The sequence below is a fragment of the Mustela lutreola genome, chromosome 6, assembly GCF_030435805.1.
Source record: "Mustela lutreola isolate mMusLut2 chromosome 6, mMusLut2.pri, whole genome shotgun sequence".
Classification (NCBI taxonomy): Eukaryota; Metazoa; Chordata; class Mammalia; order Carnivora; family Mustelidae; genus Mustela; species Mustela lutreola.
The window spans coordinates 1,910,533-1,938,161 of NC_081295.1; the positions used below are offsets into that span (position 1 = coordinate 1,910,533).

A 27,629-nucleotide genomic window follows, 5' to 3' on the forward strand; every position below is an offset into this window, starting at 1 on the left:
CCCCCCCCCGCCCCCGCCACCCCTGCCCCCGGCGGACCACTCAGACTCTCTCCCCGTCCCCGAGAGACGGCACCGCCACATAATTCTGCTGCCTTGGGGGGACCCTGTAATTGCGACTGTGTGTGGGGACCTGAACCGATCTTACCGGTGGGGCTCGGTCATCCTGTCGCTACCGCCGGGTTGGCCGACCTCGCACTCTCGGGGAGCCAGAGGGAAGCTTCACGTTCGTGATCACACTTAGTCCTCCCAACCTGGTGAGGTGGGACCGATGCTCTCGTTTCGTCCAGGGAGAAACGAGGCACACCGAAGTGGCTTCTCTCCCAGGAACGCTCGTGTCACTACATCTCCGCTGGGCTGGTGACCGGGTCTGCGACCCACAAAGAAAGGTCATTTGAATCTGCTGCAGCCAGAGTCTCGTTTTAAATACGAACGGGATGGGGATTTGACCGACGCTCGACCGGAATTTATTCAACACGGAGCAGGGGCGAGGCCTCGTCTCCCTGCACCCTCAGGTCCAGCGCTCCAGGGGACAGACGGACGCCCCTGTTTGGCGACCTGGGACGCAGAGCGCAGAGACTCCCTCCTCCCGCAGCCGAGCGCGGAGGCGCAGCTGTGTCCACCCCCGCCCGTCGCAGACCCGCCACCCCTGGCAAGCAGCCCTCGGTGCCTGGGGGAGCGGACTTCCTTCTAGACTTCTCTTCGTGGCCTCGGGGCAAAATGGGCTCCTGCGGGCGTCCCTCCGGCTCCACGCCCTGCACAGACTCATCTTCCTCAGCTGCCGCTCGCTGGGGGGAGTCTCCGCCGGCGGAGAAGGCCGGGGGCGTCCGTCGGCCCAGCTCTCGGATGCACTGGCGACCTGGGGGAGTGCGGGGCAGCCATGCGCAGCGTACCCAGCTGGCTTTCCTTTTCTTTCTTTTTTCTCGTTTTTGCTTGGAGGGCAGAGAACAGCCTAGAATTACTGATAAGCCCTTGTCCACTTGTCCACTTGTCGAATATTGGGTTGAGGTTAGAATCCTGGGTTTTTTCAGTCCAAGGAAAACAGACGGAAATTGAACGGGCTTCCTCAGCGGTGCGTCTGGGCCTTGGTTTTCTTCTAGGAAATGAAAGTGGGAACCGGGTGGACCAGGTGCGGGGCTGACGGGCTGTGTATGAAGGCGAGGGTGTCTGCTCTCCTCCGGAGTGACTAGTTACACAAAAATCTTCTGGTTTGAGGGGGAAAATAGCGAATATCCTATGTGCTCCCAAAAGAGCTTCTTCCCCCAGAAATTCTCTCTCTAAACCACACAACGCATTTTGGCAGGACCTTCCTTTTAATCTGAAAGTGGCAGGCACTGACCTTTCTCCGGGGACTTTCTGAGACCTCTGCTTATCCGGGAGTCTGGGAACTCAGATGACATTTAAAATCGTCTCTCCCTCTAAAAGCCTGCCAGCCTGACCTTCGGGTTTGACCTTGGCATAGCTGACGTGTATAAAACAAGCTGCTTCTTGCTTCCTTAAAGGTCCTCCTCTCTGTTCATCTCTCGAGTTCATGGAGTGTTTCTGTAGATACGCCCTTTAAGGAAGGACGGAGGAGGCCGAAGGCGGCGTCCCAGGCGAGAGTGAAGCACCGGGCGAGTTATCGGGCATCACCTGAGGTGACTGAAGCTTCTGCCGCGCAGTCACAGCTTCCAGGGTGGCCGCGGGACAAAAGGGACTTTCATCTTGAATGCTCGAGCCTGACTTCCCACTGAAACCAGCAGCAGGCAAGATATTCAGGAATAGAATTTCTAGAAATGCAGTCGAAGGGTTTAAAGACGGCATCTTGGGGCGCCTGGGTGGCTCAGTGGGTTGAGGCTCTGCCTTCGGCTCAGGTCATGATCTCAGGGTCCTGGGATCGAGCCCCGCATCGGGCTCTCTGCTCAGTGGGGAGCCTGCTTCCTCCTCTCTCTCTCTGCCTGCCTCTCTGCCTGCTTGTGATCTCTGTCTGTCAAATGAATAAATAAAATCTTTAAAAAAAAAAAAATAAAGATGGCGCCTTGACCCCAGCTTTCCTTCTGAGGGGACACCAAGGAGGCTCAGGTGGTAAGAGCCATGACAAAAGCTCGGCGGTTAGCTCTCTGCCGGAGGCTGTAGCGCACGGGAAGGTAAAGGAAGGGACAGGCGCTGCGTGTGGCTAACCTGAGAGAGCGGCACCTTCAACTGACCAGCACGTTGACAGCTAGTCAAGAAAAGGTTTTTTAAATATTATGCTATGTTAGCCACCCTACAGGGCATTATTAGTTGTTGATGTAGTGTCCGTGATTCCTTGTTTAAGTGAAACACCCAGCGCTCCATGCGGTCCATGGCCTGCTTGGTGCCCACCCCCGCCCCACCCATCCCCCACCCCCGCCGGCCTCACCCATCCCCCACCCCGGCCCCTCTAAAACCCTCAGTTTGTTTCCCAGAGTCCACAGTCTCTCATGGTCGTCTCCTCCTCCGATGTCGCCCCCTTTATGGAGGACAGTAGGAGAAGAAAGAAAAGATGTTGCTTGGACATCAGCAAGACAGAAAAAGGTAGTTTACATTACATTTTTTAAACTATTCTTTTCAGAGCGGTTTGAAAGTCAGAGCAAAGTCGAGAGGCAGGTGTAACGGTTTCCCACCGCTGCTCACCCCTCGCGGCGCAGCCTCGCCCCCAGCAACAACCACCGCTAGGGGAGTGCACCGTTCCAGCCGGCGGGCCTCCACGGACACATCACAACCACCCGAGGACCACGGTTGACCTTAGGGTTGACTCCTGTATGTTCTTTGGGTTCAGAGGAACGTGCGATGATGTTTGCCCGCCGTTACAGTGGCGATCGGAGCCGTGGCCCCGTCCCCAGTCCTCCACGGGCCGCCCGTTCGTCCCTCCCGCCTGCTCAGGTAACCCCCGGTCATTCCGTGGTCTCTGCGGTCCTGTCTGTTCCGGGACGGCACGCGCTTGGAACCGTCCAGAATGCAGACTTTTCAGGTTGACGTCTCTGGCTTCGTGAGGTGCGTTTAGTGCTCCTCCGTGTCTTTCCACAGCCCGACAGCTCGTTTCTCTTCAGCACCCGAGAATGCTCCCTTGTCTGAACGTGTTGGCTTCCTTATCCACTCACCTGCTGAAGAATACCTTGATGGCTTCGGAGCTTGGACGACATTGAATAAGGGGGTTATAGACACCCACGTGCAAGTTTTTGTGTAGACATAAGCTTTCAGCTCCTTTGGGGAAGTACCAAAAAGTCAGTTGGTTTGAAGGTGTGGTAAGAGTGTGTTTAGTTTTGTAAGAAGGAACCAAACTGTCTTCCAAAGGGGCTGCAGCATTGGCACCTCCCCCGGCGACGAGCGAGAGCTCCTGCCGCTCTGTGCCCCACCAGCACGTGGGGTGTGGGTGCTCCGGGTTTGACTGTTCTCCTGGGGTGCCGTGGTATCTCACTCTTGCTTTGATTTACATTTCCCAATGGCACATGATATGACGCCTTTTCTCATACGTTTTTCTTCTATCTTTATTATCTTCAGTGAGGAGCATGTTAGAGTCTTGGGCCCATTGTTAAATCCGTTTCTCTGTTTTCTTATTGTTGAATCGAAGAGTTCCTCACATACTTTGGATAACAGTCCTCTGTCAGGTGTGCCTTTTGCAAGTACTTTCCCCAGCCTGTGATGTGTCTTCTCATTCTCTTGACATTATATCTTAGGGCGCAGAAGGTTCTAATTTAATCAAGCCCAGCTTGCCCATTCCTTCTTTCATTGATTGCGCTTTTCGTGTCTTTTCTACAAAGTCGTCGCTGTACAAGGGCCATCTACATGTTCTACTCTGTCATCTTCCAAGGGTTGTACAGTTTTGTGTTTTACATGTAGGTCTATGATCCACTTTGTGTTTTTTGTTTGGTTGGTTGTTTGTGAAGGGTGTAAAGCCCATGTCTAGGATCATTTTTCTTTTTTATTTGCACGCAGATACCCAGTTATTCCAACAGTTTCTTGAAAAAATTCTGTGTGCCCCATAGTTGCCTATGCTCTTTGTCAGAGATCAGTTGTCCGTGCTTATGTGAGTCTATGTCAGGGTTCCATTCTGCGCATCGACATCTTTGTCGCTTCTTTTACCAACAGCACACTGTCTTGATCACGCAGCTTTCCAGGAGGTCCTAACTTGAGTCCCGTCAGTCCTCACACATTCCACATCGTGTGGCTGTTCAGAACCTTTCGCCTCTCCCTACAAATGTCCGGGTTAGCTTGTTGATGTCCACAAACAGCCCGCTGGGATTTTGATTGGAATTGCACTGAATCTATAGGTCAGCATGAGAAGAGCTGACATCTTGGCAGTATTAGCTTTTTCTTTCTATGAACATAGGACATCTTTTCATTTAACTAGTTCTTTTTTTCTTAACTTATTTTGTTGGAGTATTGTAGTTTTCCTCATACAGATATTCTCTCTCTCTCTCTCTCTCTCTCTCTCTCTCTATATATATATATATATATATATATATATATATATTTAACCTAAGTGACAATGAATTACCTAAGTGTTTCATTTTGGGGGTGTGAATGTAAATGGTATTGTGTCTTAAATTCCACTTGTTCATTGCTGATATGTAGGAACGTGATTGACTTGTGTATCAGCCTTGTGTCCTGCAAACTTGCTAGGATTCCTGACTAGTTCTAGGAGTTTACGGATCCTTTTGGATTTTCTACAGAGCTGATCATAACACCTAAAAACAAAGCTTTATTGCTTTCTTCCCAGTTGTATGCCTTTAATATCCTTTTCTTGTCTTATCACAGAGGCAAAGGCTTCCCGTACAATGTTGAAAAGAATGCCACAATTTGTTTTTCCATTCAGCAACTTTTGGGCATGCCTGTGTTTTCTAGTTTCTGCTGGTAATGGACGAAGCTGCTTTATGTTTATACAGAGAGTTTGTGTGGACATGTGTTCTCGTGTCCCATGGATATTGCTGAAGTATGGACGCCGTATTGCAGGAAGAGAATGCGCTACTCTGTGAGATGCTGCCAAGATGCCTTCCAAGTCAGCTTTCTGACCAGCAGGATACAGGTGGCCTTAACTCTTTTTAATCCAGTCTGCTAGTCTCTGACTTTAACTGGGACATGCAGACCATGGTGTTTTGTATGATCATGGACACGGTAGGGTTTAAATCTGTCTTCTTCTTAAGGCTCTTTACTTGTGTTACTTGCTCTCCCCCCCCCCTTTTTTTGGCCTACCTTTGGATTGAGTATATATTTTTTAAAGATTCTAAAAATTTACATATTTATTTATAGAAAGAGCACATGAGGATGGGCAAAGGGAGACGGAGAAAGATTCTCTGTAGGCTCTACGCTCAGCACAGAGCCTGATGCAGGGGCTCCATCTCACGACCCTGAGATCATGACCTGAGCTGAAATCAAGAGTTGGACGCTTCGCTGACAGTTAGTTACCCAGGTGCCCTCAGATTGAGTCTGTATATATATATTTTTATAATTCCTTTTTATTTAACTTATCAGCTGACCAGTTACCCTTTTGGGGAATTTTTTAGTAATTACGCAGAGGCAGTGGGTTTTCACTCAGATAGAGCACAGCTTTGCCTAGACTTGGGCCCAGCAGGACGTCCCGCCCGCTCAGCAGTTTATAGCTTACATTTCTTACCAGAGAAAGGCCTGGTGACCGGGCTGGGTTTCCTGCCGATGTGCCCATTGGGGGGCATTTCCACTAGCTCTTGGGAGTGCCCGGTCACTGGTTCAAGTCTGGGAAAGAGCTGGAGACAACAGCAGACCGTCCTTTGTCTAAGCCAGCACGCTCGCCGATATTGTGCCTTTAGGAATCCACAAATCCCTCAGTTGCTTTCCTTCTGTCTGATTTCAGGGCCATGATGCTCTAGTCCAGAATCGTCTTGGGCTTTTTGTTTTGCTTCATTTTGTTTGGTGCAAGAAACAAGGAGCAGAAGGTATAATGTGAACAGATGGAAAAGAAACCAGAATGACTCAGTGTGAACTTTATTTCTCACTTCCTTTACATGAAAATGGTGTTCAGACAGAAAGGACAGAGTAAACTTATAGGGACTGAAATCCCAAATAGTCAGAAAATAAATGAGAATACCTGCTTTCCACAAGACAGCCTGAGCTGTCTGACTCAAATGATCTAAAGGATCTTGGAAATGAGATTGCGAGCGTCTTGGAGGAAACCTTAGTGAGATCGTGAGAACGAGGGAGATACCAGGAGGAAAAGGTGGAGAGACGTCCTCACTTTCAAAACGGGGGTGAGGGGCCCTTTGGAAGCAAGTGAACCGGCTATCTATTGGCAGATAGGTTAGATTTAAAAAGATGTTTGGGGACTGCCTGAGGAAGAAAGAAATTCGCATCAGCTTACCTGAAAGAAAACATCACCCCAAAGCTGCATTATTCCTTGAGTGTGATCTCTTACCAGGTGCGGAAACTGTGTGTGTAGTAACTTAAGTCAGGTTTTGATGTCCCTTGATATACTCAGATGAATTCAAAGCTGGCTGAAGACTTACACCGCACGAGTTGTGAGGCCAACTGATTACCGGTCCCCTGAGTACTGAAGTCGACCAGCGTGCATGGGAAGGGCCCTGTGTCTAAGTCATAAAACGGAGGTCAGGAGCCGTCTACATGGAAAAGATCAGGCAACAGCGTGGACGTGTAACACAATTTTTTCTTTTTTAAAAAATGTGTTTCTGGGAGCGCCTGGGTGGCTCAGTCATTAAGCGTCTGCTTCGGCTCAGGTCATGATCTCAGGGTCCTGGGATTGAGCCCCGCATCGGGCTCTCCCCTCAGCAGGAAGCCTGCTTCTCCCTCTCCCACTCCCCCTGCTTGTGTTCCCTCTCTTGCTGTTTCTCTCCCTGTCAAATAAATAAATAAAATCTTAAAAACAAAATGTGTTTCTGATGGAACTGGCGATAAAGCATCTGACGGGGGTCGGCCAGACCTTCACTTTCTCCTGAGTCCTCGCTGCATCCGGGAGGGGGGTGAGGACCGTGCCGGGAGCAGAGGGAGGCGGTGGAAAATTAAACCGTAACATCTGAACTCAAAAAAATATAAAACCTTCTCAACTGTGAACTATTTGTGAAGTCAAAACTGAACATGCAGCACATCCTGCAGGAAATCTTTGTGATTGGATGGACTGCGGAGCCGAGAGGCCTCCTGAGGGCCGGGCAGGATCGCCTCGGCATTGTCTACGCTGGAAAAGACCGTGACCTCTCAGGAGGTGTCAGGGCTCAGCGGTCCTGCAGGAGGGAGTGATGGGCTGTGCATGCAGGACAGCACCTTGGACCCAGGGGCCAACGTTCCCATGGTACCCGCAGTTCCTTACAACTCAGTTAAGTGCCCTTGGTGAGATCTCTTAATTGTTTGCAGGTCTTTGTGGAACCCCAGTCTTGTTATGTGCTTTCACTGACGCGGATGTACTGAGCAGAAGCCTCGGCTTGCGTCTCAAACACGAGGTTTCGATGAGTGGGCTCTGGTGAGTCTGCGGGTCAAGGGAGAAGCGACAGTGGGTTTCCAAGCTACGCTGGCAAAGACAACCCCGTAAGCAAAAAGGAGACTCTGGGACTGGCCTGCCATTCACCCGGGAAGTCGGGTAGATGATGGGACCCCGTTTTGTAAAGAATTTGGGTCCAATTCATCAAACACTGGGATAGTTGAGAAGTTTTACTACACCCAAAAGACAACGAGGGAGGGCCAGTCCGGTCCTACAGACCTGTTGTCAGAGCCGTGCCTTCCTGCGGCTTCGGGAAGCTCCCTCCTCACTCCCGGGGCTCCCCGCACCACTCCCTGCTGCAGGGGCGGACGCTGCCCCGCCTAAGGGTCAGGCTTGCAGAGCGGCAGGGAGGCTGTGTGTCCTGTTCGCACACAGAGAGCGGGACGCATGCTTGGAACGCCCACGCTCCCTCCACAGGGCGATTCTCCGCACCTCCCCCCCAAGCCGACCCCAGCAAATGAGCCAGGCCAGTAAGTCTCCCCTTGATGTTATTGAAGGGAATTCTGGTGCCTCCTGGCAGATTTATTGTTTCCAAAATCATCTGGACAAGCTTGCTCATTGACCTCAAGAAACTCAGAGAGAAATGCGTTAACCATCGTTTCAAGGATCTATTGCTGTCTTATGCCAAATCAGACTGTTCCTTTTATAAGCATTTTAGAAACTTTTCCCAGAAAACATCAGCATTACCCTGTGTCACGTTGTATTTAATTGTACAGAGTCAGCTTCCCTTAAAAGAATGTTGGGAAGACTATATTTTGAAATATTAAGCGTGAGCAGGTGACCGATTTGAAATATTAAATAGTTACGAATTAGTTAGAGTTTATAATAGTTACAAACTCCTGCAACATAAATCAGTCTGCTTATTTGTTGAGCCCAGGACATGCAATGCAACAGTAACCTTGAAGGAAATTCTAAGTTACGATCTCCCTGACCGTCATGGGGCACCCAACAGGAGGTACTTAACACCAACTCATCCAGTTCCAGATGTCCCTGGTGCTGCTGGACAACCCGGTCTCGGACTGCGTGTGCAGACGTCGTGAGCTCTGACAGCGTCCAGCGTAACTCACCCTCCTGCGTGTCACTCGTGGCAGACATCTGGGGCCACACCGCATCCGTCTGTTCCTCTGTTTAATGACGGCCTGAGGATACCACAGCGAAAGGAATCACAAAGCGTATTCTGGTCACGGCAAAACTGTGCCAGCATCCTTCTGTGATCTGGAAACAATTTCCGCTCTGCCATAATGTGATTTGAAGTGAAATCTCATCGGGTTGCACGGGACGGTGAAGAGGAGGTAAGCCTGCCCGAGTGCGGCCAAGGTTGCCTTCCTCTGCTCTGCTGGGTGTTGATGGACCCCCTGGGAGGGGCCGTTGAGGCTGTGAAGGGTGTCGGGACCAGCGAGACCACCCTGCTCACCTCAGGGGTTTGTCACCTGCTTCGGAACGCGAGACCCGAGCCAGAATCAGTTATGTGACCTTAAGGCGGTGTGGGATTTTGAAATATTACAGACAATAAACTTGTCCCGAGGTAGAGAATTTTACCTACTAGAATTATCCATGAGGTGACAGAAGACTGTTTCCAGGGAATCCCCCCTCCCCTGCAGAGAGCGGGGCCACCAGCAGGCTGGGGTCTAGCAGTCCTCCTGGGGGTCTGGGGCGGGTGTTAGTGGCCGCTCCAGGCTGGGCGCACTGGGGACGCGGGCAGGCTCGGGGGGAAGGAGAAGCGCCTGTGGGGCATCAGCGGGCATCTGACGGGGAGTGAGTTCAGAGGCGGGCCCGGGAGTCTCCAGGCTGTGAGGGGACCCCCCCAGGACAGAAAAGGGAACCTGTCGCGAGAGTGAACTGGAATTCCTTTCCTGTCCTTTGGGAGCCGTTGACAGGACCCAACTTGGCATTTGGACGTGGTCTGTGTTTTGGGCTCCCTTGCTGTTCGGAACCAAGGCAGAGCGGTCTACGGTCCGAGGGCGCCAGCGCGAGCAGCTCTGGAGCAGGGAGCTGGGCCCCCCGCAGGCAGGCCCCGGGGCAGGGGCTGCTCGGGAGAAACCAGGGGCAGCATTAATGCTGGGGAGGGAAAAGCAGTTTGAGTCTCCAGGGTCAAGTCCAGTTCTAGAAGCTCTTGACTACCGGCTGGGGTGCTGGCCTTTTAATCTGTACGGGACGAGGAGCCATTCGGAAGTCCACAACGCGGAGGACGGGTGACGGCCGGGGGGCGGCTGGAAGCCAGGGCCCTCAGCCCTGCAGCTGCAGGAGCCCGGACGGACCGGCCGCGGAGAGTTTGGGGTGAGGCCCGTGGGTTCCGGCTTTCCTTCCTCTTCCCCTCCAACAGCCACCCCACCAGCACCTTCAAAGCCTTCTCCTGAGCTTTATTTATGTGTGTTTTTATGAGAGGAGTTGGTTTGAACACAAGACTTCCTGCAGTCCCGCCTCCCCAGACTGGACACGGCTAGGCCGGGTGGTTCAGACCTTCCCCATCTGACCTAGCTCTTGGCACTGACCGGATCCTCCTGGAAGGACCAGGCAAGTCCACCGGAGAGAGAAGGACCCATCCATCCTGCAGACATGTCTCCCCCTCTCCCGCCAGGGGCCGGGGAACAGGCACTTGTAACAGCCTCGGCTGTTCTGTAATCACCCCTGAGTCAGGCAGCCCATGTCCTGGGGGGAGGGAAGGCATAACACCAGGGGGTTCTGTGCACGGGGAGGGGCTGTCCCTGTGGCCTCTGCCCCAGTGGCCTCCCACAGAGGCTGGGCCACCTTTCGAGACAGGCGTCTACACAAGAGCCCTCAGTCGAGCGCTGGGTGCCAACGGCCGCCTTCCCCCAGCCCCAGAGCACGCATGTTTGTGGGGTCAGCTTCAAGGCACAAGGCTCACAGTGGTCTCTGGGGCAGCGTGACTGATGCGCGTGCTGGGAGAGGGGACATCCCACCCAAGACACACACGCACCCCCGCGTACACCTGCCCCAGGGCTCGTGGCCACCCGAGGGACAGCTGAGGATCTCAGAGGTTTTCCATCTCTGCCGCACCTCACCCACGCGGGCACTCGGGCAGATGGTGGAGCAGGAGACCGTGACCTTGCCTGGAGAGAGATGTGGTGCCCACGGCCATCTCGGAGCCTTGGTGGCAGGACAGGCACAAATTCACTGACTTCAGCAGCCGCCAGAGTGCCTCGGCTCAAGGGCAGGGTCTTTCTCGCCTCTTCCTACTTCTGGCCATGGCAGGGTTTGGCCTCTGCACAGGGGTGAGTCTGCCTCCGTCCCGCACCACCCCCCGTGGGAGTCTGTGTCTCTCCCTCTTCTTATGAAAGCCCCAGTCCCAGGGGATCTGAGGTCTCCTCATTCCACAGGATCCGTTAGCTCCGTAATGACCCTAATTACCAGTAGGCCCCATCCTGAGGCTCCAGGAGGGACATGAGCGTTGGAAGGGTGTGTGGGCTACAGGGCTCCCCCGAGGCTTGGGGACATGGTGGAAGGCTCAGTTCTGCCTTCTACGGATCCGGCCGGGAGAAGGCGGTGCTGCTCCGTGTGCGGTGGTGGGTGCGAGAGCTCAGGTCCTGGTCCCGGGAAAGATGCCCCCGCAGCTGGGCCGAAGCCACAGGAGCCAGCCTCCTGCTGAGCTCTTCTGGGGGAAGTCCCCCTCGAGGACAGGGAACAAAAACAAGTTATATTTTCATTAAAACAGCTGGAAACACAAGTTCTTGGACTCTCAGTTTCCAAGGCCACTTCAGGAACTGCCACAAGGTTCACCTTTTGCTCAGAATACTGGCGCAGTCTAGGGGGAGAGAGGAGCAGCACGGAGGGAGCCATGTGCCACACTGTCCTGAGTGCGGTCAGGAGGCGGTGTGTCCCCCAGCATCCCCAGCGACCTTGAGTAAGCTGTTGTGACACTCCAGCCTCCCCGGCTGTGTTCACAGGACCCTCGCTGCCCGGGGCACATGAACAGGCTGAAGTCAAACTCCCACCCAGCGTCCCGTGCCCGGCGGTCTATGCCGCGCGGGGGGGCACCTGCACGCGCCCTTGCACACTGTCCACGGCTCAGCGCGCCCCTCTGCGTGTATATATCACCCCCCTCCCCGCTGCGTCCTTCTGTCCAGACCGTCCCAGACGCCGGGTTCGTTGCAGCCGGCCACAGGGCTCTTTGCGCATCTCAGGCTCCACGCTGGCCTCAAGGGGCGGCTGGGCACAGGCCTTTCAGAGATGCTCTGCTCTTTGTGTCCTTCCGTCATTATAACTAATCTCTGTGACCCAAATTCTGCCACCAGCCGGGTGGGGTCTCCAGGAAGCGGGCATTGTATTTTCCTCATGGCTCTGAGATCCCTCCTTCTGACCTGCAGATTAGAAGGTTAATTGAGATTTCTGTGTTTACATTCTAATCTCCATGTCTAATGCATTCTAAATCTTTGCCTCTTTTAGCTGGGTGGTGCTTAATTACTTTTCCGAAGGTAAACCTGATGGGTTCGGGATGAATTACAGGGCAAGGATGACCCTGATAAGCCCAGGACGGCAGAAGGAGAAGCTGATTTATGTGGCATAGGGTAACGCCCGCGACCCAAGCAGATGCATCTTGAATTCCAGCTTGTCAGACCTGGTCGTCCTCATCATTCTCAAGTATTGCAAGGCTTGCTTTACACAGATTTTTATTTCAACTTTGTGCATGGCGCTGATGAAATGAGAAGATAGAATTTTTTAAAATAAATTGTTTAGATGTAATTGGTTTTTTTTAGTCAAAAATTAAAGAGTTGGTAGCATAGAAAACAGTGCAGGTGTTCACTGTTTACATATTTAGAGAAAATAATTTTTCTATTGTTACCATTGTTTTCTTTTTGTCAGCCTTGAGCAAGGAGCTCTCCTGGGGACATTGCATGCTGGAGAGAGGAAGCAGAGCGGTTAGGAACATGGGCTCTGGAGTCAGGCCAACCCTGGCTCTACTCCCAGATCTAATGACAACCAGCTGGTGATCTTGGTCCAGTAGTGAGCTCCTTTGTCTTTGTCATCTTATCTACGAGAGGCCGAGCTGAAGGTATAAGGTCTTTGTGAAGCCCAGATGCTCCAGTGCCTGGCAACAGGAGGTGCTAGTCAGGGTAGTGATGATGATGTCATCATGATGGTGGTGTTGCTGATAAAGATGATGATGATTATGATGATGATGGTGATGATGGTGAGGATGGTGAGGATGATGGTGTTGATGGTGATGGATGTGTTGGTGATGGAGGTGATGGTGATGGTGGTGATGATGATGGTGAGGATGGTGAGGATGGTGAGGATGATGGTGTTGATGGTGATGGATTGTCGGTGATGGAGGTGATGGTGATGGTGGTGATGATGATGGTGATGATGATGGTGATGATGGTGAGGATGGTGAGGATGATGGTGTTGATGGTGATGGATGTGATGGTGATGGAGGTGATAGTGATGGTGATGATGATGATGATGATAATGATGGTGATGATGACGGTGATGATGGTGATGGATGTGATGGTGATGATGATGGTGATGATGGTGATGGTGATGATGGTGATGATGATGGTGATGGTGATGATGGTGATGATGGTGATGGTGATGATGGTGATGATGACGGTGATGATGACGGTGATGATGATGGTGATGGTGATGATGGTAATGATGGTGATGGTGATTGATTTTTAATGTCTTTTCAGTATAAGTTTTACCTTTCCAACTAGAGATTTGAGGACCAGCCCCCTCTGCAGGTTGATTTTTCTACCTCTACCGTACCCAGCGTGTAGCTGGCATGGAGCACTTGTTGTTAAAGACTTCAGCACTCCGACTGTAGCCCTATTTTCCTTAGACCCTTTGTTTTTTTCTCATTTGTCTTGATCCTTTCAAGCCAGGGCCTCTGAAGATAATGCTGAGTTTGGGCCATTTTGCAGGGTGTTCCTACATATCAAGTGGTCGCATGGAGGACATGGAGGAGGAAAGCTCCTTTTGAGAGTATCTGCATGGCCCATGTGTGACTCACCACCTCCAGAAGTTGTCTCTCTCCTGATGAATGGCTAAGGAGTTTTGACCCCTCGTTGTCTGCAACCCCCCATTCGATGGTGTCCTTCTTACTGTAGTTGACAGAGGGTCCTTAAAAGTGATCTCTATTAAAGCAGAGTGAAGGCTGGTCCATGACTGGACCAGTCTGGTCTAGCGCTGCTGGTTTTGCATTACGCTGGTGACAAGCGGACCCTTACCTCCGTCCCGGGTCCAGTACGCAGCCCCACAGCACGGGCGGCCTGTCCCCTCACTGCCTCGGCTCCCGTCCGTGCCTCTGTTCCTTGCCGCTCCTGCACCCCACCGTCTGTTCACCAGCACGTCCTTGGCCCGGAGCCCGAGTGCCAGGAACACAGCGCTTCAATTGACTACATCTTGGGGGAAAACATTTTTTTTTAAACATTTTTTTAAAAAAATGATTTATCAATACTATTGAAGGGAATGTGAAGAGGAGAAAACTGCTATTTTCATTCACGGTTTTCACTGATTCTGGCCCACCGCCAGGCCCATCCTTGCCTCCCATGGCAGGTGACAAGTGTGACAGCCGTGTTTTGCTGTCCCGGACTGAGGGGTGTTCCCGGTCCCGCTCATTCGGGTTGGGCCGGCCTTGCAGCTTGCCCCACAGATTGCGGCAAAACGGTGTCACACGTGTCTTGCAGCTGAGGCCACTGTGTTGTGAAGCCCAAGAGGAGGGGCTCAGCCTTCTCCGCTGACCCTGCGGATCCCCCCAACAGAACGCCATGACAGGACAGCCCACGAGGAGGAGGTCAGCCCTGACCACAGAGCCCTGGGAAGTCATCCATTGTCGCGGCTTGTTAGCAAGCAGCGCAGAACCGAAAGGCACAGAACGTTTTCTTCTCCCCACGTCTACAAGCGCGTGTCCCTTTGAGGTGTTTCTACCTCACCCCCCCACCCCCACCGCTGTGCTCTTACAGACGAGGTGCTGGGAAGACAGAAACAATTGTTCTAACCTTAGAACCCTTAACGGAATGCGTGCGGTATGCTATTTTGTTTTCGTAGTAGTAATACTCCCCTCGCTCCTGGGCTGAGTTAAAGAGGCTTACCAAGCCGCACTGACTATGTTAAGACAAAGATAAAAAATTGGGGGAAACCCAGGCCCAGGACACGTGAGGTAAGAAAGAAGACGAGGCCAGGGGCTGGCCTGCCGTAAGACTCAGCAAGTGGCCAACCCCAGCTTTTTCATAACGATAAACCTGCCCTATCTGCGAGTTCTTCTGGGAATTCTCACACTGGATAAAATCGCTCTTGCATCCAGGGCCTGCCCGTGCCGGAGGCGGTGTGAGCCACTTACTTACGTGCACAGGGTCCCAGGCACTCATGACCTTCCCACCGCCGAGGTCCCCTATTTTCAGGTTTCAGGTGGGACAAGCAGAAAGACCTAGTGCTGTGGGGGTGTGAGCTCCCGGCAGCCTGAACCCAAACCCTAAATCTACCCTTTGCTAGCGCACCCTTCCCATGAGACCTTTAACCTCTCTGCGCCCGAGACTCCCCATCTATAAAACGGGACAGATAACGGCATCTTCTTCAAGGTCACTGTAAAGACTGGGTGAGTCAGTATACAGAGTCCTTGTCACCGTGCCTGGAGCGGAGCACGCTTGTCGTTAACTATGATGACATGAATTGGAGTCGTGGCTCTTGCTACTTCTCACCCGGGGACCACCCGTGAGCCAACGTCAGCTTCCCTTAATCTCGGGCCCTTTCTGGTGACTGAGCCAACTGTCTCCCACTCTCATGCCCCTCCCTCCCCAGCCAGCAGCGACCCGTTGGTGCCACGGGGGACCGTTCTGCACTTTCCCGGCTGCATTGGATTCTGTGGGTTAATACAAAGCTATGACACCCATTGGTGTAGTTTTGAGATCCCAGATCCCAGCAAGACACCAACATTTTTAATCTCCAAGTGACGGTCCAGTCTGGAAGGGAAGAGCAGGTTGTTTCTGTTGTCGTAGTGGGCAGATGAGAAAGGAGACACAAAGCAAGACTGGCTTCTGAGGCTGTCATGAATGAAATGTGATGGCAGCTCCTCACGGGCTGTCTTATCCTGCACCGCAGCCCCCATGGGAGGCAGTCCCCGGTGCGTGCCCAGGGGCTCTGTCTTCGGGAATCCACAGCCGGAGCGCCGCCTCTCACACTGAGCTGGTGATGGTCTACGCGTTGGTAGATGGTCCACACGTTGCAGTGGGGTGACATGTGACATGTGTGCCCTTGGAACGTCAATCATGAAGAATGCTGAGCCCTCACCTCCATCTCTCAGATCAGGTGCCCAGGGGACAGCTGCTGCCGTGCGTGAGGATGCGCAGGTAGTGCCGGGCGAGGCCAGCGTGGAGAGGCCTCCTGCCAACAGCCGGCACCTGCTTGCTAGCCACGAGAGTGAGTGTGAGACGGTAAAAATCTCTGTATTGGTCTCTGCCCCCATCCCCAGCAGAGGGATCCTGAAGCCCTTGGAATCTCCTAATGGACGAGAGCACTAGAAGCTTCTCTCGTTCTATTGGGGCGACGCTGGAGGGCTCCTGGATGCAGCTTGGTCACTGGGAAGAGCCACCATGGCTATGGCGGGGGGTGGGGTGGCAGGAAAGGGGGTTAATGGCCCGCCGTCCGTGAGGAAGCCTCCATAAAGCCCCCCTCGCATGGGATCTGGGAGCTCTGGGCGAGTGCGCGCGCGCAGATTCGGGGAGCGCGGCTCCCGGAGAAGGTCCCATGACCTCTCGCGGCCCTCTCTCCCATCTGCGTGTTCACCGGTGCCTCTGTCGCGTCCTTTAATAGGCTGGTAAATGCAATGCTACGCATCTCTGCGTTCTGTGAGCTGCTCTAGCAAGTTCATCAAACCCGAGGTCAGGGTCGTGGGACCTCCACCTTGCGGGACCGTCTGCACTCGGGACTGGGGTCTGAAGGCAGGGGCAGTCTTGTGGCACGGAGCCCTCAGCCTGCGGCACCGGACGCTCCTTCTGAGTAGCGTGAGAATCAGGCTGAATTGTGGGACACCCAGCAGGTGTTGGAGAATTGTTTGTTGGTGGCGGAGTGGGGGTGCCCCCGCCACACACACACACACACACACACACACACACACACACACACACGCACACGCACGGACTGTCTTCATGCTGTGTTTTGTGTCACCTGAACTCTCAGGAAATGTGCCTATTGGAGTCACCCCACAGGCCGTCTTGGGCACAGTCATTTCTAAAGACCTAGGAAGGTGAGAGAAATCTCCTTTCCATATAAACAGCCCCCTGCTCCCCTCAGCCCGTGGGTGGGTATGGAAAACTTTTCTCTTTTTCAGGCACAAAGGGGAAGGAGAGCTCGGGGCAGCAGAGCGTCTCTGCTCGGGAGAACAAGGAGGGTTGGGGAAACTTGTCACAGACGGCAAGTGTTCGATGGTCTATTTCTCAGCATTTGTCTTCACTGGAATTGGGCTCCATTTACTAAGAAATATCTGAAAGGAAACCCAGTGGAGAGCACGGGGTCAAAGCCAGGCCCTGGCTCCCGACACAAGAATCTCAGTATTGTTTGCACAAAACACGGTGCAGGCCAGCTCACCCACAGGGCTTGTCACCCACAGGCCTGGGGACGAAGACGTGGGTGGCCGGGGAGGGGCTGCTCTGGGAATCCCACGCTGCTCTGTGTTGGGGAGGGGGACAGCCCCGCTCTCGGGGAGCTAGGGTGCGCTGTGGAGAGAGCCCAGACGGAACACACTCAAGGGCGGTCTGCTTACGAGCCCGATCCGATCCGGTGCCCGAGCCATCCCACAGCCCCGCCTCCGACCTTGGCTCCGTGGGGGAAGGGCCGTGTGGCTCCCCTGTGGCCCCATCCCGGCTCCTACCGCGGTCCAGAAGGCGGCAGAGGCGTCCTGGGAGATGAGAACAGTTGGCGCTCACCCCCTTCCCGGCTGGCGCCCTGGGCTTCTCCCTCGGCCCACTTGGACCCTTGTCAATCCCCTTCTCCAGGCCACGCCCGGTCGGCACCTTTCCCTGAGGCTTGCAGTCCCCGGGACCCCACCCTGCAGAGCTGGGAGAGCGTCTTGTTCCCTGGGGCCTCCGTCGCAGGAGGTGCCCGGGCGGCCTCACAGCGCTGCCCGCTGCCTTCCTTCCCTGTCTCCCTTGAGCAAGGAGCTCGGTGGACCCGGCACCCATCACGCCCAGGGCTCTGCTTCCTCCTGCACCGCCTCCCTCTGAGCTCACTGTTTACACTCACAGCACGGCTCTCAGAATCCCAGGAAAAACCTTTTCTGGCTCAGCAGAGCCTGGATCTTACACATCAAAAGCATTTTAGCTCTCAGACTAATGCCTTCGTCACACAAGCACACAAGTATTCAAGATCTCAAAAGCCAAAAAATGACTTTCTCTTCCCTGGGGCAAAGCCTCAGACACAAAAACAGTAACGTTGTGGGGGGCGGGGGGGAGAGGAAACCTCCAGTGGCAGGTAATAGTTGAGAACATCTTCCATTTCCTGCGTACCCCACACTGCCTCCCGCAGCTCTCGAAGCCCTTGTCACCGGTCACCTGCTCTTTCCTGTCATTCTGCCCGCAAACGCCCACTGTCTGCCGGCCAGTCCTCCCAGGTACCCCCGTCCCCACCTGCAGGGGGGCCTGGGCTGACCCTGAATGAAAGGCCCTGAGGGAAAACCGAGCGCTCCGTCCTGGTAACGCCCTCCAGACTCGCTCTGGCGGGAGGGCTACAGTGCGGTCCCCAGCCATGGGCGTCAGCCGGCCGCGGGGGGGCTGTGGAGGCCGGGGGGGGGGGGGGGGGAGGGGCGAGGCAGGTGGGCACGGGAAGGTCCCGCTCCCCAAGGCTCCGGGCAGAGGAGGATCGTCCTCATTCACAGCACTGAGGCTCTGGGGCGGAACCCCTAAGCTCCAGCTCTCTGGGGTCCCAGGGCAGGTGTGCCTCGGAGTTCTTGGGGGACCCGTGTTGTGAGGGCGTGCAGGAGGGAAGAGGTCCAGCTGGAGATGTTTGTCCACCCAGAGACGGACCCCCGAAGGGCCTAGCGGGGCAGCCAGAGCAGTCTCTGAAGCACAGGCGGGAGGCGGAGGCGGGGCAGAACCTTTCTGGCACATTCTTCCTGCGCGAATTCGTCCGAATGCAACTAGAAGCGAGTTTGTTGTCGGTCCTCCTCTCCAAGAAGTGTGCCCATGCCCATGTGTTGCCTCGGGCGACCCAGGCTGGTCCCAGAGGGGGGGCAGGGGAGCCTGGGCCGTCCGTGGCCCAGGTTGCTGGACCCCCTGGGCCACACAGCACTTGCCGCTTCAACCTTGGGCTCTGGCTGCCGGGAAAGCGTCGTCGCTGGAATGTAGCCCTTTGGTCAGTTCTTGCCTCACTGTGTGTCTCAGATCGTCCCAAGCCAGGGCCCTGCTGGGCCTTCGCCGGCTCCCTCCGTCCACGGCACCAAGCCCTGGGGAGGGGCCTAGGCCTCCCCCCCCTTCTCTGCATTAACTTCTTCTGACGTCCTGGCTTCACCCCTTACTCAAGTTGGCACCCTCGAGGCAGGGTGTCCTCCTAAAAGACTGCAGGGACCAGAACCCTCCAGGTCGTTAGCCAAAGCTGCGGTGACTCGACTTCCCCAGAGGCACGCGCCCAGCTGATGTGTGGTGCCAAGGAGAGCCCGCGTGCCCACGAGCCCACGAGCTATTTCTCCGAGTCACAGTTTTATTTTGGTCGTCCCAAAAGATACATTGTTAACTAATCAGAGCACAAGTACACTTGCGAGAGCTTTTCTTCTTTCCTTTTGGATGAAATAGGAATCACTGGTGATCCGATGAGATCACATGCGCCCTCTCGTGCGAGCTCGAAGTGAGCCAGCGAGACGCATCTCAATGTCCCAGGCGACGCCGCTGACGGGTTCTAGACACGTGGCCAGCGAGCCTCCCCGGGGGGAGCACAGCCGTCCCCATGACCGTCACGGCCCGCCCGCTTGGCCGCAGGAGCCCGGGAGCCGTCGTGCCTCCCCGAGACGACTTACGGTCTGCGGGTCCGCGGCAGCGGGAAAAGGCGCTCCCCATGAGCCCGCGCCAGGAAAGGAGGACCTAGTGGAGTCCACTGCCAAAGTCGCCCTGACTCCGAGGGACGCCCTGAGCCCGGGTGTCTCCCGCACCCCGAGCTGAAATGTGTGGACCGTGAACAGGCCGTGGGCTGGCGCGTCTTCCCCACGTACGCAGTGTGGACCCTGGGACTCCTCCCGCTCCCTGGCGCTCATCGTGTGTGGAAGCAGGGGGAAGCCGCGGTGTGGAGCGTGGGTTTCCGAGTCTGGCGGATCTGGCTTCGAATCCGTGTTCCGCTGCGTGCTAGCCGCGTGACCCCAGGTCAGCCACTTACTACCTTCCGGCTCAGCTCTCAACCAGGTCGCTGGGCGCCTGCAGGCGGGTTGCCCCAGTTCTGGGCCATAACTGGATGGTGCCTGGCACAGCCCCGGAATTTGGGGGTGGTTATGCGGGGCGGGGGTGGACATTGGTAAACTGAAGGAAGATTCTACTTACAACTGCGGTGGAGTTCCTCAGTGACATCAGCGACTCGGGGGTCTCCCAGGATCGCTTTGTATTGACGACACTCTCGAAGGAGGAGCGCCCTAGAGAAAAGCCTTCTGGCCTTTTCTCCCACAGGAGAATTTCACTGATGGGGGAATTCGGACAACAAAAGATGGTCTCCAACTTATGACATTTTGACTTAGGATTTTTTGACTACATAATGGCGCAAAAGCGATTTATTTCAGTACAAACTGTGCCGGAATTTTGAATTTGGATCCTGTCCTGGGCTAGCGACATGCAGTCTGGTCCTCGCTCGATGCTGGCTGTGACCCCCAGACCTTAGCTCCGGTCCACCAGGCGATCCCGAGGGAACCCAGCAACACCGACAAACATGCTCATACCCACGGACCACACGGTCACCCACTCTCAGCACAGTCCTCCGTACGTCCCACGAGGTGGTCGAGACTTCCTTATAAGATGGGCTTCGTGGGACGTGACTCTGCCAGACTGTGGGTTCATGGGGGCCTTCTGACGTTTGCGGGCAGCTTGGCTAAGCGAGGGTGTCAGCTGAGGTGCATGAGGGGCATTTGTGACTTTACAGCATGTTCTGCTCCCAACAGGTTCATCAGGATGTAAGCCCGTCACAGGTTCCGGGGAGGGTCTGAATGTGAAAATGAAAAGAGAACATGTCAGAACGTATGGGGTACGCGATGGGAACGCTTAGACGGATACTTAGAGCTTTAAATGCTCGTCTTAGAAGAGGAGACACAATTAAGCCAGTAATTAAGTTTCTACCGAGAGAATCTCGGAAAACAAGCGGAGACTAAATCCGAGGCCAGGAGAGAAATTAAATCGTGAATATTCAGTGAGAGTCAGTGATAGTAAAACAGAAAAACAAGAGAAAATCAATGAAATCAAAAGTCATTTGTGGGCTCCTGGGTGGCTCAGTGGGTTAAGCCGCTGCCTTTGGCTCAGGTCATGATCTCAGGGTCCTGGGATCGAGTCCCGCATCGGGCTCTCTGCTCAGCAGGGAGCCTGCTTCCTCCTCTCTCTCTCTCTGCCTGCCTCTCCAACTACTTGTGATTTCTCTCTGTCAAATAAATAAATAAAATCTTTAAAAAAAAAAAAAAAAAAAAAAAAAAGTCATTTGTCTGAAAACCAACAAAGTGGAAAACCTCAAGCTAGATTACCCAAGAACGAGTGAGAAAAGGCACAGAGCACCAAAACCATGAACAGAGGCGAGGACACTGCCACGGACAGCTCGGAATTAAAAAGACGGCAAGGGAAGACTTTGAACAACTTGACGCCAGCAGATCCGAGCAGACGAATCCCTAAAAAACATGAATTGCAGGAACTTACTCAAGAAGAGGTAGAAAATCTGAAAGGATCCATTACAAGTTAAAAAAAATTAAACGAGCAATTAAATGTCTTCTCGCAGAGAAATGCCAGGCCCACGTACGTTCCTGGTGAATTCTGTCAAACATTTAGAAGGAGAAACTCCCCGAACTCTTCCAGAAAACAGAGGAGGAGAGAGCATTCCCCAGCTCCTTCGGTCAGGCCAGGATCAGGCCGGGATCAGCCCGACCCCGAAGCAAATGGAGACTCGCAAAGGCAGGGGAAGTACATATCGATCCCTCGTAAATTCAGAGGCAAAATGGCTCCAGGGTTCCCTCCGCCAGCAGTGACTTGGGTGGGGGTGGGGACAACCCAAGCAGAGGCCACCTGGCCGGTGGCGTGCACGTGGGGGCTCTTTCCTCCAGCATCAAGACTGGGGCAGCGGTCTGGCGAGGAAGCGCTTTGATCTCCGTGGACCCAACAGAGGAAGCCAGCGCGTACGTGTCTACACGGCCTGCTGTGCTCTAAGGAAGCACCTTTGTTTGCCTTGATGTAAGGAACACAGGAGCCCCGGCTCACCTCCAGACGGTGCTGTCCTCATCGTGACATCAGGCATGGTCCTGCCGCAGAGGATGTGGAGTCTAGGGGCCCCCAACCGGCCATCCCAGGCCCCCAGCAAGAAGGCTGCAGTGAGAAGCTGGGGGGTGTTTTTCTCTAGAGCTGGTGAAATCCCCGCTCAGCCCTGACTTGAGAAAGGGGAGGCTTTCTCTTCTGGGGCAAGGCTTCCTCTCTCCATGGGAGGGGGGTTCTTTAGAGCAGGACCGAGAAACACAGCGCTCTGAGATGCCGAGCTCCCCAGCAGCTCAGTGGGACCCAAGGAGGCTTGACAGAGCCCTGGGCAGTGGGGCGTCTACCCCAGCAGCCCCTTCACAGGACAGGAGCCTGGGTGCCTGGGGCCCAAAGCCCAGCCCTGCCGGAGAGCTGGCACTGGCCGCTGTCCTGCTGGTAGGTGGAGCAACGGGTCCCTGGTCGGGAAGCATGCCGGGTAGTTAGGCCACGATCTCTGTGTCACCAGGGGCTGCCCAAACTTCCTGACCGAGAGACAGTCTTGGGGTCGTAAGATAAATAATAAGAACAGGGAAACCCATTGTCTGCTGGACCCCAGGCCGCTGTCCACCATCACCGTGGGGGGCAACATCATCTCTTCAGTGCTCCTGTGCACGCCCGGGCGACCCCAACGCTCTCCGCTCTGTGCCCCAGCCCGACCTGGCTCCAGCAGCACGGGCCTGCTGCCCCTGAGCTCTCCGAAGCCCATCACTGGTTCTGATGAAGCCAAAGCTGTGCTTGTCCAGTCTCTGATGTCTCCCGATGCAGCTCTGCGAGGGGACAGTCACACCGAGGCTGCTGCACGCGAGCAGTGAATGGAGACACAGGACCCGGGCAGGTCGCAGAGGGCCCTGCACACACAGGACCCGGGCAGGTCGCAGAGGGCCCTGCACACACAGGACCCGGGCAGGTGGGGGGGAGGAGACAGGACCTGGGCAGGCGAAGGAGGGAGATCAGCACAGCGGGGCGCTGTGGCCCTGGGGTCTCGGCTGACTTTGGCTGAGGATCCGGTCTTTAGGAGCAGGAAGACGCTTGTCCTTTTCCTGGCTGGGTCCCTCCCGCTTCTCCTCCCTCCTGTTCTCCAAACCAGGCCCCCAGGGACCCGCTGATGGAAAGGAGGGGGCAGTGTGGCCAGAGGCACCCGCTCAGGGCACCCGGGCCCCAGGTGCTCATCTCCCGCCAGTGGTCCCACTCGAAGATGGGCGACCCCTGGAGCTTGAGTCCCCGTTTCTCGGGGTTGGTCGGAGGTGGGGGAGGGGGTCGATGGAGCGCTGTAGAGCCGGGCAAGGGGGCAAGCTAAAGGTCAGTAGGGCCCTGACACACGACCTGTCCCCGGTTTCTTGGGCTCACATTCAGCCACATCCGCCAGCCCCACCTGCTGGGCCACAGGGACACGTGGACCCTGCCTGCGTATAACGACCCAAGCGGACATGGGCTGTGCGCCCCACGATGTGCTGAATCAGGGGTAGGAGGTAGAATTAGCACCTGCCCTGACCTGTCTGCCGACCCCCACAGCCCCATGCAGACCTTCCCCACGGCCTAGACCATGAGGGTGTTCGTGAGGTCACACAGGATGGGAGCCGCACGCAGGCATGCGCAGGGTGACTGTGTTCGGAGAAATGAGGGGCGCCCAGCGAGTGCTCCTGGCCTTCGTGCCTCTGGGGTCCAAGGCCAGCTGGGAGACGGTGTTCGGTGGGGCTCATGAGCTACTTGTGGATGTGCCTGAGCTGACTGGAATCCTGGGAGGGAACCAGGTACTGGTGTCCGGTGAGCGGGCCCTGGCTTTGGACCCTCAGCCCCTAGCAGCAGCCACAGTGCCCCCTGTGCCCCAGGTCCCCAAGGTAGGAGACGCTCTCACAGAGTCCCCGGGGGCCCTGCTGGCTGTGGTTTGGACCGGGCCGTCTGTGGGCCCTTCTCTCCAGTGGGCTCCTCAGACGTCGGCCCCGACAGGCTGGTCATTGCTTCTTCCCATATCAGGACTAGACTTCTCCATCTGCGTCTGGAGGCGTGGCCTGTGTATCTCCACTGATAAACCGAACGCCCAATCCAACAGCTGCCCCCACCGTGTCTACGGGATGAAGAGCCTCCCAGGAAGGTGACTTGTGTATCTTCCTAACAGATCTGTCAGAGGGGGCGGTCACCACGGAACACCCAGGTGCATGGTTGGGGAGCGCAGGGTCCAGGCATGGGGCTGGTCGGGTCTCGCCCTCCACGGGCAGGAGGAGGCGGCCGGCAGGGCTGGCAGGACTGGAGTCGCTGGGAGGTCAGCGGAAAACAGCCCAGGCCACGTGGAGAGCTGTGAGTTCACTGGGACCCAGACCACCTGGCGGAGGAGGGAGGGTTGCAGTGCGGGCTGGGTGGCTTGGTGGCCGCAGGCAGACGGGGCCTGGCTGCCGGTGCACCTGCTGGTGGGGTTTCCATGCTGACAGCCAAGGTTCTGGTCAGAAGAGATGGACGGTGCGGCCGCTTCACCAGCATCTCCAGCCAGCACGTGTGCCCGCTCCACAGCTCAAACCCCTAGGCCTCCAAGCACAGTCCCAGAATAAAAGGAAGGTCCCCTTTTCCTGTACAGGGTACAAAATTGAGGACTTTCTGGAGCCTTCTTGGGGGACAGTTTATAAACTGGAGACTGCTGAGAAAGCCAACCCCTGGGAAAGTTCCAGAAACCACATCGTCTCTTCTCAGCGACAGGTCCTGGTACAGGAAGTTACCCTTGAGAGCTACTCGTTTTGGAAAATCCGAGTGTGAAAAAGAAAGGGGCGATGGGCCCTCCTTTCTACAAGGGCAGGAGCGAAGCTGGCCAAGGCTGCCCTTGTCGATGTGGCTGCTCGCATGGGGAGTCTTGGATGAGACGAACACATGTCCGCACCCCGCTGATGGCCCTCCCCGTGTTTGCCGAGCTGTCTGTGGCAGAAATGTAGGCACCAACGTGCTGTGTCTTCCCGTTAGGATGACGATCGTCCTCGCCTCACAGTCTTCAGAACACCTGTCCGGGCGGCTGGATGGACCGGATCAAGTCTCCGAGCTCCACCTCCAGCGGCTTGGGCTGGGTCCCGTCGGGCCGGGATGGGGCGCAGCCGTAGAGCGTGACTCTGCTTTCAGGCCCGGGGGCCCCTGAGGTGTCCCGGGGGCAGGGAAATCTGCGTGGTCCATGAACGCCCCCAGTCCCCAAGGACATAGCAGGACGCTAGGAGTGATGGGGCGGGGACACCAGTCCTGGACTCAAATGGACCACCCCAAGCCTCGGCGGCCGGTCACCGAGCAGACGTATTTACCGGCTGCGGAAACATCACGCCGAGTTACTACGCAGCGAGGAACTTGCTTGTGGTTATTTGTGCTGGAACCTGACTCCCTTTTCCTATGCAAACATAAAGTGTTTTTGCATGGTTTTAACGTGTTCTGAAGATTGAACTTTATTTTGTCTGGATGTTTTCTGGGAATTATTCCCGATGTTGGAAAACCGGGTCACCGCGGCACACGAGCCGTCCACGCACGGCCCTTCCACATGTGTGCGTCTCGCATCCCCGAGGAGCCGTGTGTGGTGAGAGCACAGGGCCACTGACCCACAAAGCCGCACTGGCAGTTCTGACCTCTGGAAGGCTCAAAACCCCGCGGTTATTTCCACGGTCCATCTGGCGCTGCAATCTGACTTGAGCCGGCACCAGGCCCCTGAGTCCAGCACAATGCGAGGGACTCCAAATCAGCACATGGCATCATTCCGGCATCATTCTGGCACTCACAGGCGTGTGCAGAAGATACGGCCTGCCTGCCAGGGAGCAATCTGCCAGCCTAAAACGGGAGTCAGCCATGGGGGCTCAGGGCAAAGGCACAGGCAGGTCCCAGAGCTTTCAGGGGCCCAGGCACCTGGGCTGTGGAGCAGAGGGTCAGAGTGGGCCCCAAAGGGAGCGCAGATTCCATGCGGCTAAGCGGTATCAAAAAGTGTGGGAGGTCCGACTCGGAGGAGAGGGCTGGGGAGGGGGCCGGGGTTCACTGCTGGAGCCGGGATCCGGGGCCACAGCCAAAGGCCTCCCAGGGAACCCTGGCTTGGTCGCCCAGACCTGGCTTTGAGGGACATCAATCTGGACAGAACCTGGTGACTGTTCCACGCTGGGGCCTTTGTGCGGTAATCCTGGGGGCCCGAGGGACAGGTTACTGGGGGATGCTGTGGCACATTGATCCCTGGATTGGAGGCGTCCCCACTCTCCCCGCCCCAGGCCCTGTGGCAGGGCGGTCTGCTCCTTTTGGACACATGGGAGGGGCATTGCTATTTTGGACAGTGACTGGGGTGTGGGAGACACGTAATGGCAGGCCCCAGGGGGACTCAACGTCCTGCTGTCCAAGGATTTCTGCAAAATGAAGGAGTGTCCTGCCAAAAACACCCACTGAGCTCCTCATGAAAAACACTGGTTCTTCATTAAGAAAGGAGAGAGACAAAGCAAGAAACAACAATAGCAAAATGTTGTTTTCTTTTCTCTTCATAAGCAAGTGCCCTCGTTAGGCAAGGCCGCCAAAGGGCACTGGGGGAACCTGGAGTTTCAAGTCCATTATCCGCCCTCGGGGCAGCCGCTCCTTCCTTCTGAAAGGCTGGGGTGACCACTCACGGTCCCGCCACCACCGAAACGAAGCCTCAGCGGGTCCTCAGCCAGATCCACCCTCAAGGGCCGTAGACACACGGTGAGATGTGCACTGATCCTGGAAAAGCTCCCGGAGCCCATTTCCTCTGTCGGGCCCCGAGCTGCTCCTGCTGGGGCGGCAGCGTGTGTCCGAGAATGGGGCGGGAAGCGGCAGGCCAGCATCGGGAGTCCACCGGGGCGAGCAAGTGGACAGACCCTGATCCGCCGGCGCAGCAGGAGCTCAGAGGACAAAGAGGAAGAGGGAAGAGGAAGGAGGAGCCTCACACCCTTCATCGTCGAGGAGAAGGACTTCACGGTCGACAGCAGAGTGCGTGACCTTGCGAAGGTCAGGGCACGGTGGAGGCCAGAGACGGAGCTCCTTCCTCCTCCCCGCCTCAGTGTGTCCACTATGAGTCGGGGTAGTATGCTGGGGAGCAGCGCGTGCCTGCTCCATGGGGAGGTCTGTGGGAAGCCACAGCCTGGATCCTTCTAAGGCCCCATCGCAACCGTTCTGCGCTGAGACGCCCGTAGATCTCCTGGAATGCCTCAGAGCAGATGAGGCTTTATTTGCTCAGAAAAAGAGCTGCTGTGTCCATGCTGAAAAGCAGCGCAGTTTCATGCTTTCCCCGGGTGTCACTGCAGACACCCAGCCGTGGGCCGTCGCAGAGTCTCCAGAAGGAATGGCCCTGAACACATCCTGGCCCCGGCCTCCTGATTTCAGAACCACTGAAGTGCACGTCTTTGCTGTTTTAAACTGCTAAGTTTGTGGTGATTTTTAAAGAAACAAAAGGGAATGTATGCAAAACAGTACAGGAACCCCATAGCTCGCCCTGGGCCTAAAGGCGAAGAAATGGTGATTCCCCCCAGGTTGGGCAGAAGGCGAGGAGGGCCTTCCCGCTCAAGGCAGTACTGGAAGCTGGTGCTAAAGCAATACGGCAAGAAAAAAACCCACATCTGGACAGGAAAGGAAGAGCCTCTACTTGCAGACGACAAGATCACCTACGTGACGGATCCCAAGGGATCCACGACGAAGCTCTGAGCCCTTACAGGTGAGCTCAGCAAGGACTCAGGGCGTGAGATCTCACAGGTCAACCGCCTTGCACAGGCAGACGGCCGTCATGTGGAAACGGAAATTAAAAACAATGCCATGTACGA

General features: G+C 55.5%; 1 long non-coding RNA gene across 3 annotated transcripts; it reads left to right on the forward strand.

Annotated features, from left to right (window-relative positions):
• The first annotated feature begins 806 nt into the window (after positions 1-806).
• Positions 807-7,948, forward strand: LOC131833357 (uncharacterized). Of its 3 annotated transcripts, XR_009354421.1 has the most exons (5): positions 807-1,634; positions 2,570-2,880; positions 4,884-5,407; positions 5,828-5,909; positions 6,449-7,941. It is a non-coding gene; the product is annotated as an uncharacterized LOC131833357 (long non-coding RNA). The 3 variants fall into 3 exon arrangements; XR_009354419.1 differs by lacking the exons at positions 807-1,634; positions 2,570-2,880 and having other exon boundaries at positions 4,577-5,407; positions 6,449-7,948; XR_009354420.1 differs by lacking the exons at positions 807-1,634; positions 2,570-2,880 and having other exon boundaries at positions 4,577-5,394; positions 6,449-7,948.
• Positions 7,949-27,629: the final 19,681 nt, after the last annotated feature.